Source organism: Phoca vitulina, unplaced genomic scaffold, assembly GCF_004348235.1.
Source record: "Phoca vitulina isolate PV1807 unplaced genomic scaffold, GSC_HSeal_1.0 scaffold3, whole genome shotgun sequence".
Lineage (NCBI taxonomy): Eukaryota > Metazoa > Chordata > Mammalia > Carnivora > Phocidae > Phoca > Phoca vitulina.
In genome coordinates this window covers 61,235,252-61,253,139 of record NW_022589706.1, presented here as the reverse complement: position 1 = coordinate 61,253,139, position 17,888 = coordinate 61,235,252, and the positions used below count along the sequence as shown (strand labels likewise).

At 44.1% G+C, this 17,888-nt stretch overlaps 1 protein-coding gene across 4 annotated transcripts in view; it reads left to right on the top strand.

Annotated features, from left to right (window-relative positions):
* Positions 1 to 2,980: 2,980 nt before the first annotated feature.
* TMEM150C (transmembrane protein 150C) overlaps positions 2,981 to 17,888 on the top strand; it is a 69,418-nt gene continuing 54,510 nt past the window's right edge. The window contains exon 1 of one of the 4 annotated variants that reach the window (XM_032400656.1): positions 2,981 to 3,253. The gene's annotated coding sequence lies outside the window, so the exon portion shown is untranslated. The other 3 variants (XM_032400653.1, XM_032400650.1, XM_032400652.1) reach the window with 3 other exon arrangements.

Genomic DNA, 17,888 nt, shown 5'->3' with positions numbered 1-17,888 from the left:
CCTCTGACTGGTTGCCTCAGAGTCTTCCTCTGGGCCCCGAGCCATGTGGAGGCAAACCTCTGGCTTCTTTCTGCCGAGGTGTCTGCCTTTCCAGGCAAGCCTCTTGGGTAGGATCAAAGTCAAGCCCACACTGTCTGTCTCACTCTCTTTAGACTTGTCTTCCGTGGGAGTAAATTACTTCCCCTACCGTGGTCTCTACCCCGTGTTCAGGCCACTTTTGCCAACTCTGGCCCTTTAGATTTCTCAAGCATGAGGCAGACACAAGCCCATGGCATTCCCCAAACGGCAGGGGACGCATCCCGAGCTCTCCACTGGACCTAAGCTGAGAGAAAATCCCCCTCCGACCTGCCCCTGGGGGTGCATAGGAGGGACCTCTTAGAACACCTTCAGTTCCTCTACAGAAACCCTTCTCTGATCCAAGCGGCCTCACCAGCCTCCACTTCAACCTTTGCACATCTTCCAGGTAAGTGAGATGTTAAGGGGACACCCCTGTGCGAGTCCCACATCACGGTCCTGTGCCTTGCTTGGAAGGTGAGAGGGGCTGACGACTAGTATCTGGGTCCTCTGTCAAAATGGAAATAAAATAATAGCTCCCATTTTAACAACCTGTTACCAAATATATTCTCTTTCTCTTTCCAATTGCCCCTATAAAGGTTCCTAAATAGGTAGATGTTGGAAAAGATCAAATGCCGTTTCAACACACTTTGCATAATTGTGCTGTTTATCAGAGATTACTTGAATTATCGGTGGTTGGAGAAGGGTTGGCAATAACTTTGTGATACAGAGATTTTTATTACAATGAGATATACTGCAACTCAATCCACAGCAAGGATCCCAGAATCCTGGGAGTGCTATTTATAAGTTGTGCTTCCCGTCTGTTTTTCCAACTGAACAAGGGAAGTGATCTGAATCATAAACAACAACAAATTGGCCACCTAAGAGAAAGGAAACGAGCAAAATATAGACTTTCTTTATAATCCTACATGTTTTGTTGTGGTTTCCATTAGATAACAAGGTCTCTTATATCAGAAGAACCATGGCCCCTACTCATATAGATGGACACCTGTGCTCTTCACTGGACATTGGTCAGCAGATTTGGTAGAGCAGCACGGTGTCCAAATCATGGTGCCTCATCGTGGTCCTGGAGAGTGATTATGTCTCTGAGTATTGATCTCCATCCTGCCCCACGACGTCTATGGTTGGCATCTATTGCCAGGCCTTAAATCCTGTTCTTTCTGTACTTAGCCCTTTCCTCAAAGCCTGAAGTGTTTTTGGAACACTGTCAACAAATCATTTAAGACTACAGGACGACTCTATGTACATTTTTTAAAAAGACAACCAGTTCTAGGAAAGTATTTCGATCTTACACCCATACATGATTTAAAATATTGAAGGTCGTATTGAGTACACAGTGAACACATTTTAATGGGTGCGATTCCAAGAGCAATAAAAGAAAGATAAAAGCATAGATAAACTTATGTGTTTTGGGTTTTTTTTGAAGATTTTATTTATTTATTTGACAGAGAGAGCACAAGTAGGCAGAGCAGCAGGCAGAGGGAGAGGGAGAAGCAGGCTCTCCACTGAGCAGGGAGCCTGACATGGGGCTCGATCCCAGGTCTCTGGGATCATGACCTAAGCCAAAGGCAGACGCTCAACCGACTGAGCCACCCGGGCGCTCCGATAAACTTGTTTTGTTTGTCATCGGTTCTCTTGAAGCTTCACTAGAACTCTCATGACATTAACAGATCTAATGGATCTGCTTACAGCAACCAGCTCTCCTTCATGGCCACTATTTTAACATAATATTTTAGCTGTCAATATCACTGTCAGGAATACAATTTATTTCACACTTCGGGTTTATTTGGATGGACATTTTGGAGATGAAGGTGGCAGTGATTTAATGCTGCTGACAAATGGCGCTGAGCCTGCTATCCTTACAAATTCAAGTTGGTTTCTTAAGCAAAAGTGGGCCTGGCTCTAAGTGAAAATGAAAATGTTCACATAAATTAAACATAGTACAGGGGTTCTCAATCTTTCCATGGAGAAAAGGACAAGTAAGGACATTCTATAAATTCGGGACCCTTTTTCCAAGAAAGGCAGTGACTTAGTCATGGGCAGGTCAGAATCCCACCTCTCCTCTTCCAGCCCCCCCCCCCCAGGTTCTGACTGGGGGATCTGAGGGGGAACCAGGGATTTGTCTTTTTCTTAAAGCCTTCACTGGTGTGATTCTGGTGTGCAGACAGTGTCGAGGGGATCACAAACTGGAAGGATCCAGAACTTTTAAAAGAATGGACTGGAAGAAAGTCTAGCTAGAGGGTTCCTTCAGGTATTGCAGAGAGAAATGTATGGCATAGAGGGGGGGTGGAGTGAGGAGGTCCTCACATCGGAGCTGGGGTTCATTCATGGATGGGACTCAAGCAAGTCTTAACCTTGAGGGACTCACAGATCACTTTGAGAGTGTGATGAAAGATAAAGTTACTCTCCTCAGAATTTCTGAAGAGATTCTAGATTAGAATTAAGTTTTTGTTATTTTAACTAGATAGATGACACTCGCATTCCTTCAGGTAAGGTCCCTGGTCTCAAGAAGCTCACCGTCTAGTAGCCAAGCGGAAACAGTGACAATAAATCAATATACACATAGGTAAGCAAGGATTGCAAGAGTTGTGGGGGAAGGGAGCGTTCTGGAATGATTCAACGGATGAAAAGAGATGGGCGTGGTACGGAGGCCCCCCAAAGGAACTGCGGTCGTCCTAAGGCGGGTTGATAAAGGAGGTGCTACTGTGGGAGCCCCGCAAGGCTGCGTGTGGAGTAGAAGGCCACAGGGCGCGTGCGGTAAAAATGGCATCGCTCCACGCTGCTGCCCCAGGTCACTGACGTGGTGCCACCGGTAGGCTGAGGTCGGGGTGGGGGGGTATAGTTATTAAAATGCGATGAGTACAGTTTTATCACAGACTCCGAGGAGACACGGGGAAGAGAGCAGGCTGGCGCTGGGAGGGCGGCCTTGGAGTCCGCTGCGCCCCGCCGGGGTCAGAAGTTGGCCCGGTGTTTGTTCTTCCCGAGGACAGAAAACCGCGGGAGAGCGCTGAGTGGCGGAGAACTACATTCGGCCAGTGGGCATGAAAATGACTTTGAGCTGCTATGTGCAAAAACCCTAGGTGTGTGGACAGAAGGGAGCCAGCCAGAAGGTTACAACAGGTCAAGAATAAATAACCACCAGGCGGAGGATCCCAGATTCTGTCCTTCCTTTTGTTGGGTAAGGAGCGCCAGGCACACCCGTCCACAAAGGCTTTGGAAAGAAGCGGTTCGGCAGACCCCACGCGGCTCCAGTCCCGGGTAACTCTTAGGGGCCCCGAGGGGTGCCGGCAGCTGGAGGCTCGGGGGGTGCCGGGGGGCTCAGCTCTCAGGGCCTCGCGGCGGGGACCCCAGAATAAGTCGGGGGCGGGCCGCGGCGCGGCGGGCGGGGGCGGGCGAGCGAGCAGATCCCACCCCTTCCTGAAGGAAGCGCCCTCCTCGCCGCCGCTGCCGCCGCCGCCGCTGCCGCCGCCGCAGGTCACGGCCCCGCGAGGCGACCGCGGCCCCGCCGCACCGGAGCAGGTAGGCGCGGCATCCGCGGCGCCCCCTCCTCCGCCCGGGCCGCCGGGCAGCCAGGGGGCGTCGGGCCCGGCTCCGCGCCCAGCCCGGAGGCAGAGACCGGAGGCGGCGGGCGCTGCAGCGGGACTCGGGGCGGCGGGGTCCTCCCGGCTGTGTGTGTGTGGGGGGGGGGGGCATGCTCCGCTCTGCCCCAGCCCCGGAGCGTCCCGGGCGCGGGTCCACCCGCCCGAGCCCCCGCGGGCGAGGCGCGGGGGTCCGACAGCGCCCCGTGGTCCCCGCCGGCTCTCCCCCGCGCGTGAGCGCCGAGCCGCCGCGCCTCGGTCCCCGCCGCCGCCGCCGCAGTGCTGTCCGCCGAGCCCCTGCGCCGCCCGCCGGCTGCGGCTCCGTCCGGTCCTTTGACAGGTGTCCCCACCCGCCGCCCCCTCCGGATACCCCGGCCTTCTGTTGTCGGGTGGACTCTGGTCGGAAGCGACCCCAAATTTGGCCTCCCGGACTCTCTGCCACTCGCTGTTCACTTTACCGTTAGCCAAGTCAGGCTGGCTCGGGAAAGGAGGGATCCGGGAAGGAGGCACTAACTTGCCTGGCCCTGTGCACCGCCCTCCACTCTAAATGCACAGTCTTGCTTTCCTCTCCTGGGGGCACGCTGAGAAAGACGTGGGGTTTTCTGTTTCTCCGCGGAGGCAGCGGTGTTGGGGGGGGGGGGGGCGGTTACCGAGGCCGTTTGGTCATCCATTGCAATAAAAGAGTGATTAGCTTTGGATTATGGAGAAAGACCTCGTTTCGTGGTTTTCTCCTCCTTTAATGAATCAAATCGAGAATGAGTGTTTTTCCCATTTGAAATTCATGTTCCCTTTCTCTCTACTCATCCCTCTTGTCCGTTCACCCCTACCTCCAGAGCACTTTATTATATCCCGAACACTTCGCTGATTTTGTCAGGTTTATTCCGGCCAGAATGTCTTTCACGGCTGAGCCAGGATTTTGACTGCAAATGTGAGAACATAGCCAGTTGGGGTGGAAGCCTTTCCTTCAGTGAACCCATTCTGACTTACTACATGCGAGGTCTTGTTTGGGAACCAGAAATACTAATGCTATGTTAAAAAAAAAAAAAAAAAAGGTATTGGATCCATTACAGTAACGAAGCCAAACGGTAATATTAGTTTCTGCTTCTTCATTTCTCTGCTTGAATCAAAGGCAAGTTTTTTTATAATGCAGGGCTGTAACACCATCCTGGGCTGCAGTTCGTCAAAAAGATAGGCGAATGTGAATATATAAACTCCGTGGTAGCAGTTAATAAGTTGACCTACTTAAAGTTTTCGAGAAAAAATTGTTAGGCTCATATATGTGACATTTGCAGATCAAAGAATTTTAGTCTCAGCTCTCATGCATTAAATCCCAAACTTCTTTTTCTATGTGTCCTAGAGACACCATGTTTCTAAGATTAGCTATAGCTGTCATCTCTTAACTAGAAATGTGAGTTTAATCTTCAAAGCATAGCATAGGAATTTTAATGGTGTGTCCTTCATTTATACATTATTTGGTAAATGTTTTGCGAGCTCCCCAAGTTGGAAGCTCAAAAACTGGACGTGGTAAATAAAAGGATAAAGAAATTTTGCTAACAATGATAACTAGTTGGTAGATGTTATGACATTGAACAAACACATTAAAGGATTTGGAAAGTGCATGTTTATTAAATCTGCCATTAGCAGAAGGCAATCTGTTTGGATTATTTAAATTGATGTTCAAGTGCCTTTATGGCAATTGCTTAATTCACGTATTTCTCATCAAATGCCTTTTACAGATTGCTTTGTGGAGGAAATAGTTTGCTCTATGGAATAATTTTTTGTATAAACACAATAATGCCTAATGTTTAGGCTTTGTTCTAGAACTACCACAATCATGCGTACAATGACCTTGCAGGGGTTTCTGTGCTTACTTTACCTGCTGTGTGATCATCAAAAGGGACAGCACTTTGCTTTACACTCTTGTCTGTGCCCCTGCTTTGTTTCCCCTGTGACCTAAGCACACCTCTGCAGTACAATGGCTAGATTAGCAGGGCAGCCTGCAGTCATGAAAGAGGAAAAGCTAGCTGGCCCCTGCAATTTTAGCCATTTGCTTTCACTATAATCTGGCCACTAGGGATCATTTCAGTAACCAATTAAGCCACACAGACACTGACAGGATAATGTATTACCTCTCAGTTTTCCCCTCCACCAGAAGAATATGTAGCACTCAGAATCCACACTACAGTGCTAATTAGGTTCTGTGAGGCTCAAATAAGATTTGTGCTAAAGTTCTCAAAAATGTGATACAAACACCCAAGTGTTACTGAATCTGGGTTTACATTCATGACAAGGCTAGGAACACAGTCCGGTGGGTAATAAATGTTTTCCTTATCCTAAGGTTAGCAACAGAAATGCATCCCTACTTATTTTAACTGCAGACTTTTCTTCCTGGATCTGATGGTGCCTTGTGTCCTGATGGTTTTTCATAGATTGTTCTAAGTACTTTCAAACTAGCTTATAAGTTAGTAGAACTTTAACAAGTTGTTGTTATCACCAAATATCATTTCCTGGCAGGGTTGGATTTTGAAAGATAGCTTGTGGCAATGGAAGGTCTTAATGCAAAGAGATTTTAGACAAGCCAGTTGGAATGATAGTTTGAGATAATAATGCAATCTTTGGGCACTGGCCTTCAAATATCAACCTCACTGCAGTTCAAGTCAAGCCAGCTCTGTTGAGTTGGGTTTGGAACTCTTTTACCAAGTAAGAAATTAGCATTTTTCTTTTAGCATCTGTAAATGGCCTTTCTCTATATTAGTGCTGTCCAATGAAACTTTCTGTAGTTCCATAATTTGTCCAAGGTGCTAGCCACAAGCCAAATGTGGCTTTTGAGCACTTGAAATGTGCCTGCTACAATGGAGAGATTCAATTTTAATTTTTATTTAATTTTAATTAATTTAAATAGCCACATGGGACTAGTGGCTATCATGCTGGACAGTGCAGCTCTAAATTGTCTTTACCTGTTTCCTGTAGAGATAACATTTGATGGCAATTCTTTTTTTATTTTAAGATTTTATTTATTTATTTATTTATTTATTTATTTATTTATTTAGAGAGCATGATTGGGGGTGGGCAGTGGGAGAAGGAGAGAGAGAATCCCAAGCAGACTCTGCACTAAGCATAGAGCCCGACTTGGGGCTCGATATCACAACCCTGAGATCATGACCTGAGCTGAAATCAAGAGCTGGACGCTTAAGTGACTGAGCCACCCAGGTGCCCCTGATGGCAATTAGTCTTTAGAAGAAAGTGGAAATAGGCATTGATAGAACCAGGAATTAAGATTTCACTCTATCATCCTGTTGTTACAAAAAAAACACTAGCATTTACTCTAAAGCTGAAGTTCCATTCCACTCTAAAAATAAAGTTTCCCTTTTTAATTTATATATATTTGCTAGCCACAAAAATAAACATTGCCCAGAGTTGTTTAGATGCTTGGCCCCATGAGTCTGTGTTCTTGAACTTCCTTGAATTTGGCTCTCTTGCACATTATAGAATCATTTATTCTTAAAGTCAGCTTCTGCACTTTAAAATTTTTCAGGGGGAGGGATATTTGAAGAGAGGTAGAAGGTGGGGTGATGCACAATCATTCCGCCTTCTAATCCCCATTCCTCTCTAACAGTCACAGAAACCCTGTGAAAAATCCGACAAATGAGTACCCCTGCCTCAAGGAGTGGCTGAAGCCACTTGGGGATGCTTGCATAAATTTAAGAAATGTTCCATATAATCCTTTTTTTTTTTTTTGAGATTTACACAATAACATGGTAAAGCCTCTAAGAGGAGATACATATACTTGTTTAACTTTTTTATTATGTTCCCAAAAATTTTTCATACAACCCTTACAGTATTTTTTAAACCGTGTATCCTGAGTCATGGAATTGATTTAAAAGGTTAGGGTCAGCGTTTTTTTGTTTGTTTGTTTGTTTGTTTAATGAAATGGAATATATAGTAGAATAGGAATTCTCCCTATGCATCCCTCTTAGTGGGGGCTGCTAGTGATTGATGAAATTTTGGTTCTCCCATGTATGGCAAATACAAGGCCACAGGGAGGGTGGTGATTAAAAGCACTACATTAACAGGACCCTTGGGTTCACATCCTGACTCTGCACTGCCCAGTCCATAGATAGTGAGGACTTTATAATCAGGGTCATTATTTATAGTATTATTATATAAGTGTATATATGTCTCTTAGATCATGATATAAAATACTGCCTCTGAAACTAGGCTTGGGACCCACTTTGGGGAAACACTGATCTAAGACCTGTGTAATCATTAATAATAACCCGCAAATCATTGAGTACTTCCCAAGGGCTCCCCATTGAGTGCTTTACATGGATTATTTTGTTTCTCCCGACAGTCCTATGAGCCCTGCCACAATCCCACAGTACCTCTGTCCCAGGAAGTCAGAGGGGCAGGATCTGAGCTCCAGGCAGTCTGGTGCCAGATCCCACGAGTTCAGCCACCTCACCTTCCACATTGCAGTGTGACAGTGATACACAGAGGGACCCCTGCAGACCTGTGAGGCTCATTGTAGAGCCTTGCACAAGTGTAGAAACGAGCAGACCACAGCTGTTTTGTGTGTAAGATGAGTCCTGATGGGTTGAGAGGGGAGTCACTGCATTATATTTAGGCTAGGAGAGACCTCGCAGCTGCCAGCCTCTGGCCTCTAAAAGTGAACGTCCTGGGTCAGGAAGCCTGGGGACCAAAGAAACCCAAATGACCCTGAGACTGACTACAAATTGTACAGGCTTCCTTCCCTCCTAACCACTCGCTAACTTCTGCACACTGCTTTGTAGCAAATCATCACAAATGGTCTAAATAGATAAGGTCCATCCCATAAATCTCCCACTTTTTACTACATTCTAAATTGTCTTTCACAATCACTCTTTGCCTGTAAGTGCTTCATGATATGTATGTATTTTAATATGTAATTGACATATAACATTGTATTAGTTCCAGATGTACAACATAATGATTAGATATTTGCATATATTGCAAAAAGACTAAGTCAGTCCAGTTAACATCCCTCACCACATATAGTTCCAAATTTTTTTCTTATGATGAGAACTTTTGAGATCCACTCTCCTAGCAACCTTCAAATACACAATACAGTATTATTAACTATAGTCACCATGCTACATTATATCCCCAAGACTTTTTTGTAACTGGAAGTTTGTACCTTTTGATTTAATTTTTAATATAATAAATGGAAAACAATGTTTTTTTAAGAATTTTATGTACAGGGGTGCCTGGATGGCTTAGTCAGTTAAGCGTCTGGCTTCAGCTCAGGTCATGATCCCGGGACCCTGGGATCGAGTCCCGCATCAGGCTCCCTGCTCAGCGGGAAGCCTGCTTCTCCCTCTTCCTCTGTCTGCTGCTCCCCCTGCTTGTGCTCTCTCTCTCTGTCAAATAAATAAATAAAATCCTTAAAAAAAAAAAAAAGAATTTTATGTACAAGGAGGGTCTTAAAATTGAGGCTGGAAATCTTTTTTTTTTCCCTCCCCTAGTGCAATCTAGAAAGTAAAACCAAATTCATTTTGGAAGTAGATTTCAGTTTTCCCTAAAGGTCAAACTAAATATAAGTGATCACATGTCCATAGACTTCGTCAGGTAGAATAGAAGAGGCAACAGCTTGTCATCATGGTTACTTTTCTTCTTTAAAAACTACAGTATGTCCTTGAGACATTCGTTCAAGGCTGCAGAGGCGTCCACCTCTGGAGACCGTGGTACAGACTCTGCCTGAGGAGTACAAAGGAGTCCAGTGAAGTGTCTTTGGAAAAGTGTTGAAAGTCGTCTAATACTTTTAGGCAAGTGTAGACAAAGCTTAAGAAGCAATTGTGATTAACTATGGCAGTAGAGGAAATTAGCCTGTAGTTTAAATGGTGTTATTGAACTCTGCAGTAATCATAATGAATTACAATAGTTTTCAACTGAATGTAAACATAAATGTCTCCAAAAATAGCATAGCCTTACTGTTCATCAAACATTTCATTTATTAACAAAGTAGACTTCTTCCTGTTTTTTTTTTTACACTTATAATGACTTAGCTGCCAAATAAATATTTTAAATGGTAATAATTGGAAGTTTTAAAGCAAAATTAAAACTGTATATAGCCGAGGGGCACCTGGATGGCTCAGTTGGTAGAGCATGTAATGTTTCATCTGGGGGTTGTGAGTTCAAACCCCATTTTGGGGGTAGAGATTACCTTAAAAAAAAAAAAAAAAAGGGCTTCTGGGTGGCTCAGTTGGTTAAGCGTCCGGCTCTTGATCTCAGCTCAGGTCTTGATCTCAGGGTCATGAGTTCAAGCCCTGTGTTGGGCTCCACACTGGGTATGGAGCCCACTTTAAAAACAAAAAACAGAGGCACCTGGGTGGCTCAGTCGTTAAGCATCTGCCTTTGGCTCAGGTCATGATCTCGGGGTCTTGGGATGGAGACCCACGTTAGGCTTCCTGCTCAGTGGGGAGTCTGCTTCTCCCTCTCCTTCTGCTCCTCCCCCACCCCCACTCATGCTCTCTCTCTCTCTCTCAAGTAAATAAATATAGTCTTTAAAAACAAAAAACAAAAGCAAAAGACAAACAAAAACAAAAAAAAAGAAAAAAACTGTACATAGCCAAAATGGACATTATAGTATTTAAACTGGTCTGATTAATAAAACAGTCTTTCAAATTATCTTTCATTCTATTGATTCATGAGTGAAAGGTGTTAAAATTAAGAAATATTGATACCATTATGAAGCATTTACAGAAATATTATTTTTTACTGCACTTGGAGTGTTTGTAAATTAGAATTAGAATTCTGTAATGTAATTGTCCTGGAATTTCTAGTGGAAATAGATCTCCTGGAATTCCTAAATTCTACTTTTCACTAAAACTTGAAATGTATTTACATAGAAACACTAGTAACTAAAATATACTTACATGCAGTGGCAGGCATATTAACTTACGGGTGACAGTTTTTCTTTCTTGTGGTATTATGTTCCCTCATGCCCTAGACTTACGTCATTTTGAAAAATTTTCCAGTCTTGTCAGTGACAGCACAGTGTTCACAAGAACAATATTTGTCACCCTGTAATTTTAACAGCTAATAGAATTGTTCCTGAATAAGCGGATTCTTTTTTCTGTGACATTTGATTGGTGTTTTTCCATTTTAATTTGAACTTATATGTGACATAAAAATTGATGTATATGAAAAGGGGTGGGTTGCCATTTGTATACCAAAATTTTGATTTTCTATGTATGCATGTAAAAATAAAGACAAAGTTTTTCCATTGACTGATTTGGGGAAAGGATACCGTTGTGATCAAATAGTGGCACATGGTGATCTTTTAAGTCAGGCCATTGAACAAAGTGAGCGTTTACTTACAGGGCCATAAATTTGGCAGTTCAGCAATGGTGTTCTTTATTAGCTATTGGACAATATTTGTGCCGTCCTTAGCATGGTCCCTCGCCCAGAGTAACTTTTTTTTCTTCACTGTTACTTCCTCCTTATTCATAACACAGGTTTTAACTCATTTCATCACATGGGAAATGAAAGAGGATTGTTCTGGATGATAACTGCTGAGGGTTTCTAAGAGCTAGAAAAAGCCTTAGGAAGTTAGATAATTTATTTCTTAGAGTCTTTGCATGACCACAGTCATCACAGAAAGATGATGTGTAGACTCCATTCTACTTTTAGCCTATGAATATTTTACACCAGTTGACATATTGTCTATCCAGGCTGACTTCACAGGACTCTGATGTGGAACCTAGGCTCATTTCAGGTTCAAGTATCGCCTGGTTTGCTTGCTTGTGGTACATTTACCTTGTCTTTCCAGTTAAATCATTGTTTCTTTGCCTGTAGAAATTATATTATGTAAATTTTTTGTATCCCACGGGATTGTCTGGGGAGGGAGGTTGGCAAACTATTTTGTAAATAAAGTTTTATTGGAACACAGCCCTGTCCATTGGTTGCATATTCCCTGTGACTGCTTCCGCATTACCACCATAGGGTCAAGTAGTTCCAACAGCCCATCTGGCCCATGACGCTGAAAATCTCCACTCTCTGGTTCTGTATAGGATAAGTTTATCAATCCCCATTCATGTGATACTCTTCTTATGGCATCCTTGAGGAAAATGTGGGGGAAAATGGCCTATTACAAATTATATATGGTGAATTATTCCCTGTAGGAGCAGATTTCACATCTGAATGACTAAATGAGTGACTAATATCTTCCCTCTTCCTATGGCACTATCCATTGGCTGTGAAAGAAGGTGTCATCAGCATAGGCTTAGGTATCTTACAGATCTGGCTCACTAGCTGTGTAACCTTGAATAAGTTACTTAATCCTTTTCCAGCTGTTATAGGTACTGTGGTACCTATTGTTGGGAGGCAATTCTCCGTGCGTCCCATGCATTTTGACCGGTCTTTACAAAGAGAGGCACCGGCTGCACTTTTGTCCTGGGCTGTCTTTTCAAGCATGTTTGTGTAGTAAACAGTCTTGGATGATAGAGGTAGTGTTGTCCTCAGAAGCAAGGGGCAGGCATGCTTCCATCTAGTATAACAGATGTGAGTTGCCCCAGGTCGGAGTCCCTCTCCAGGAATGCTGCTCTGTGTGCAGGTGTCACGTGGCCCTCTTTGTGACACCTGCAGGCATTGGAGCTGGAGGATTAAAAGAAAATGCAAATACTCTGGCTACTGCTATTGCCGAGAGTAAAAAAGTCCTTTTCCCTGTCCCAGGAGCCCTGGGTCTTCTGCCAGCATCCATGAAACTGTGGCAGGATGACTTGTGCAAATAGCATAAAATCCCAGACCTTTCCAGTTCTCAGACACCTATTCTGTGGGGTTATTATGAAACTTGAATAAGGTAATGAATAGAAGACATTTAACACAGTGCCTGGCAGACAATAAGTGCCCAATAAATGTTAGCTATTAATTATTATCTAGCTGTTTATTAACTCTGATGTGTGAAGGGGAGTCCCAGTTTTGTGTGTCCAACTTATATCTTAAGATAGTGGTTTTTCAAATTGTAGGTCACCAGGGCTATGAAAACAGTGAAGTAGATTAATTTTTCTAATGAAACAGAAATTACAATATAATAGAATAATAAAGAAAATATCCAAGTGCAGAATTTATAGTAAGGAAAAATACTGATTTGTAAAACATTTCAATTATATACATATGTATATGTATATTTGATTGTGATATAAAGTATTTTTTTAAAGATTTTATTTATTTATTTGACAGAGAGAGACACAGCAAGAGAGGGAACACAAGCGGGGGAAGTGGGAGAGGGAGAAGCAGGTTTCCCACTGAGCAGGGAGCCCAATGTGGGGCTCGATCCCAGGACCCTGGGATCATGACCTGAGCCGAAGGCAGACACTTACCTGAGCCACCCAGGTGGCCCTGGATTGTGATATAAAGTATTTTTGTTTACTGTCAGTCACGGTCAAAAAAGTTGGAAAGCCACTCCTGCCCTAATACATATATGGAACTATTCAGAAGAACTGTTGTTGATGAGAGCATAGAATTCCTGTCTTCATTCTCATTCTGGAAAAGGGGTATAAAGGGCCACTCTCACTCATCAAGGTGTGGCTGCTGAGAAGGAATGACTGGAAGTTCAGTTTGTTTACCCTCTGCGAACCATTTTGCCCATGATTAGCAGAAAATGAATATAGCCACAGGTTATTTTCAGAAGAAAGGGCTTTGTTGTTGTTAGCATTTGCCAGTAGAACTTTCTACGGTAATGGAAATGTTCTGTTTCCGCACTGTGCAATACAGTAGCCAGTCTCTATTGAGCACTTGAATGTGCAACTGAGGAACTGAATTTTTAATTAAAATTTTAAAAATTTGGATTAATTTAAATTTCAATAGCCACGAGGGGGCTCTTGGACAGCACCATTTTATTTAGATTGAACACAAAGTTGTGCTTTCCTCCAGTACAATTAACTGTGTGGTTTGGCTTCGGTTACTGCCCCAAGGTGCAGCGCCCTTCCACTGGGTGGTTCAGACAACCACTGACCCTTGCCCATGACCGGCCTGGGAGGACACTGGGGTGAAGACGTGCTGGAGGAGCGGCTACCTTGGACAGCGCCACGGGCCAGGAGAAAATGTCAGGTTGCTGGGGGTAGAGATTCTCAACCCTGTCTGTGCAATAGAGTCCTCTGAAGAGCTGTAAAAATCCAGGCTGCGCTTCAGACCAAATCAGACATTTTTTAAATGTTCCCGGGGTGCTCTTTCATTTTGTCAGCTGGGCAGCATCACCGGCTGGCAAGACAGGCTTGCCCGTGGTCGGATGGGCAGGCGAATGGGCACACAAAAGACAGTGGACCCCTCTCTTATCTTAAACATAAAGACTCCAACTTATCTTTGGTGTTGAGAGCTGATCTGTTTCCTACCTGGTTGCCCTTGCGGCAGAAGTCCCCTTGCTCAGTGGGCCAAAGTGCAAATTTGTGTATGACAAAATTGAGCTTCAAAGAAGGAAAAAAAATAGGCTCTTACTGACCTGATTCACATGTGCAGTACTTTTCCATTTATATATCCAGCAAACGTTTATAGACGCCCTCCTGTGTGTTTGAGATAAGCCGTGCTTGCTCAATCTAGTAGGGGAGACTGACACATAAATAGTTATCGTATAGTAGAGTAAGCATAATATGAAGAGAAAAACCACTGGGTGCCTTGAGAGCACCCACGAGGCGGTAGCTATCCTGGATAGAAGAGGAGAGACATCAGGGGGTTTCTAAAAGACACTAACGCAAGTTGAGTCTTGTAGGATCAGAAGGAGTAGTCATATGAAGAAGGGGAAAATGGACAAAAGAACAGATACAGCCTGGGAGGAGGCCCTGGTGTACATTTTCTGTCCCTCTAAGACTGAACCCCATAAGAGGGCTCCTTCCTGAGGGAGACCCTCACTGCAGTTTTAGCAAACCTCCTGGGATATCCTTATCCTAACTGGGCTTTATCATTTATTCATTCACTCATTTATTCATTCATTCAACAAGTGTGATTTATTGGAGCACCTGGGTGGCTCAGTCGTTAAGCATCTGCCTTTGGCTCAGGTCGTGATCCCAGGGTCCTGGGATCAAGCCCCACATGGGGCTCCCTGCTCAGCGGGAAGCCTGCTTCTCCCTCTCCCACTCCCCCTGCTTGTGTTTCCTCTCTTGTTGTGTCTCTGTCAAATAAATAAAATCTTAAAAAAAAAAAAAAACAAGTGTGATTTATTGAGGTGTTACTGTATGCAGATATCATCTAGGTGCCGGTAGATAGAGCAGTGAACAAAACAAGACAGTGTTCCTGCCCTCAGGGAGCTTTATATTCTATTGGAGGAGACCAACTAGAAATAGATAAATAAGGAAATAGTATAGTGTGTGACAAATGTGTTATGGAGGAAAAGGAATCATGGTAAAGAATTTGGAGAAGGTGCTCTGAGAACTAGAAGTCTCATAGCATGCTATCTCTCTGCAAATTTAATAGCATTTCTTACCACTTTTCTGAAACTGGACCTGGGTCCTGCAGTCTTTCTCTTTCCTTTGTTCAAGCCTGGCCATCCACCAATGTCCATAACCCTGTGACCTCCTACTTCTTCGACCATCTAACTGTGTCAACAAGACCTCTCGCACCCACCTCCCTTACCCCCATATATCGTATCTTGTGTTTTCATGCCTTCTTAACGTTTTCACTTCTGGTCCTCTGTTGATTCCCCCCATTCTTTTCCTCTGCACCCCAGGGAATCCATGGTTAATAAAGCCCTTGACCTTTTGGCTGACCGCTCTCTCGCTCTTCTGTATGGGACACTGCATTGAAAGGCGTGTGTCATCACCCACTTTAAGGCCAAATGTGGTAAATCACCTTCCACCCTTTCTCAGCACTGCTCTCTATCCAGCTCCCGTCACTTCATTCATTTCTTGAGGAGCTGAGGACCTGGCTCCGCATCTCCTCTGTCTCCCTTCTTCCCCAACTCTTGTCATAACCTTTGGTAATGGCACCATCCTGGATCATCTGACCGTAAATCTGGCCTCAAAATCCACTGGACCTTTTTAATAAGTTCACCTCCAACTAAACCATAGCTGTTTGCTCCCAACCCTCCACCCAAATTCTTGTCCAATTGGTACTTTTTCACCTCAGAAATTTTAACCTTTAGTGTACCATTCTCTTAGCATCACTATGTATCCTTCCAGCTGCCCCATTCCCTACTCCCTCCACCTCTTTGACTTCATTGAGGTGTCCAGTCCCTTGACTTCCTTCAACTGCCCCAACTCTTCCTTATATATGCAAATACAGTCATGTCCATCTTCATGTCCTTTCCTCAGAGGCTGTGGTATCCATTTTTCCCCATATTTAAGGCCAGCCTATTACCTGAACCCCAAATGCCATCCCTTCTTGCTTCTTTCAGGACCTTTGCTCTGTTAATATTCCCCTCTCCTCTGTGGTACTATATTTCTGCCCTTTACCGGCCCCTCCCATTAGCCAAGCACTCGCAGGTTACTTCCATAAAAACAACTTTCTTACGTTAAGTAAGTTAAGATAGGTCACTCCAAGAACACTATACAGTAATCTGGAATATTGATAGAGGTATATATATATATCTCACATGGAAAGATGATCACAAAAATAAGTTAAAAGGCATTAAGACAGATTTATTAACTGATTTTCTTTTTAAAATTTATTTCTCTATTTTTTAATTTTTGTAGTAGAATACACATAATATAAAATTACTATCTTAACCAATTTTAAGTATACAGTCAGTGGTGTTAAGTTTATTCACAATGTTGTGCACCCAATCTCCAAAACTTTTTATCTTGCAAAATTGAAACTGTACCATTAAACAACTTCCCCTTTCCGCCTCCTTCCCCAGTCCCTGCAACCACCATTCTGCCTTCTCTGTGAATTTGACTAGTCTAGGTACCTCATGTAAGTGGGATCCCGCAGTATTTGTCTTTTTATGATTGGCTTATTTCACTTAGCATAATGTCCTGAAGGTTTCACCGTGTTGTAGGATGTGGTGGAATTTCCTTCCTTTCTTAAGGTTGAGTATTATTACCTTGTATGTATATACCCCATTTTTAAATGATTCCATTTTTGAAATTATTATTAGTATAAACACACACACACATAGAAAAGATTGTATATCAAAATGTTAACAGTGGTTCTCTCTCAGTTGTGGAATTCTGAATACTTTTCATCTTTTTCCTGATCTGTGCCTTCTAAAGTATTTACAGTGAGCACACTTCCCTGCAGTAAAAGCCAGAGGAGACCGGCCTTCAGTGGCTCTTCATCAGCTGCAGTGGAGTCACGCCCATGATTGGCACCTGCCCTCCCCCCACCCCCCAGCTCATCTGTCACCACTCCGCTCTGAGCACCACAAACCCCTGCTTCCTGCATACACAGTGGTTGGATGCCTTGGAGCCCCTAGGCATGCCACTCACTGTAGCTGCATGGGAGGCCTCCACATCCCTGCAGACTCAGCCCAGGGTCATTTCCTCCTTGCTTGCCCACCCTCTGCCCTCAGTGCCGGGTCAGTTCCTCCCTGAGGAGCTCCCTAATTCCCCATACCAGTCTCTGGTGCTGCACTTCTTTCCTGATTAACTATGAGCTGCTTGGGGGCAGGGACTCTGCCTTTATCTGTTTATTCTCAGCAGTTAGCACAGAGCCTGGCAAACAAGCTGAGCAGCGTGGGGAGCCTCTGGTCACTCAGAGGGGCTGGATCACAGGATGCTGAGAAATGAGGCTGGAAAAGTAGAAGGAAGACTTGCCCTGAGGCCCTTTTTCCACTACCCACTGCTGCCCCTTGCATGAACAATGTAAAGATTTAAAAATACTTTCCATTTTACTAAAAATAAATTTGATTTTCTAAAAGATTTTATGTATTTATTGGAGAGAGAGAGATAGCAAGAGAGAGCAGGGAGGAGAGGGAGAAGCAGACTCCCCCCTGAGGAGGGAGCCCGATGTGGGGCTCGATCCCAGCACCCTGGGATCATGACCTGAGCCGAAGGCAGACACTTAACCAACTGAGCCACCCAGGCGCCCCTACATTTGATTTTAAAATCATTGAAAGACACTACATTTTTATCTTAATAATACTGGTGAACTCCAGCCCCTGTCCCTGGTCACACTGACAGTGCCCGGTCTCCTGTGGTGCTGGGCTCATAATGCATGTTTGGTAAATCCCTGTTCATCTCCTTGATAACCCTCCCAGCTCCCTATGATCAAACCTCTCTTCCTTCAGTTCAGCTGTTTCGACAAGCTGGAACAGGAGTTATTGAGAGG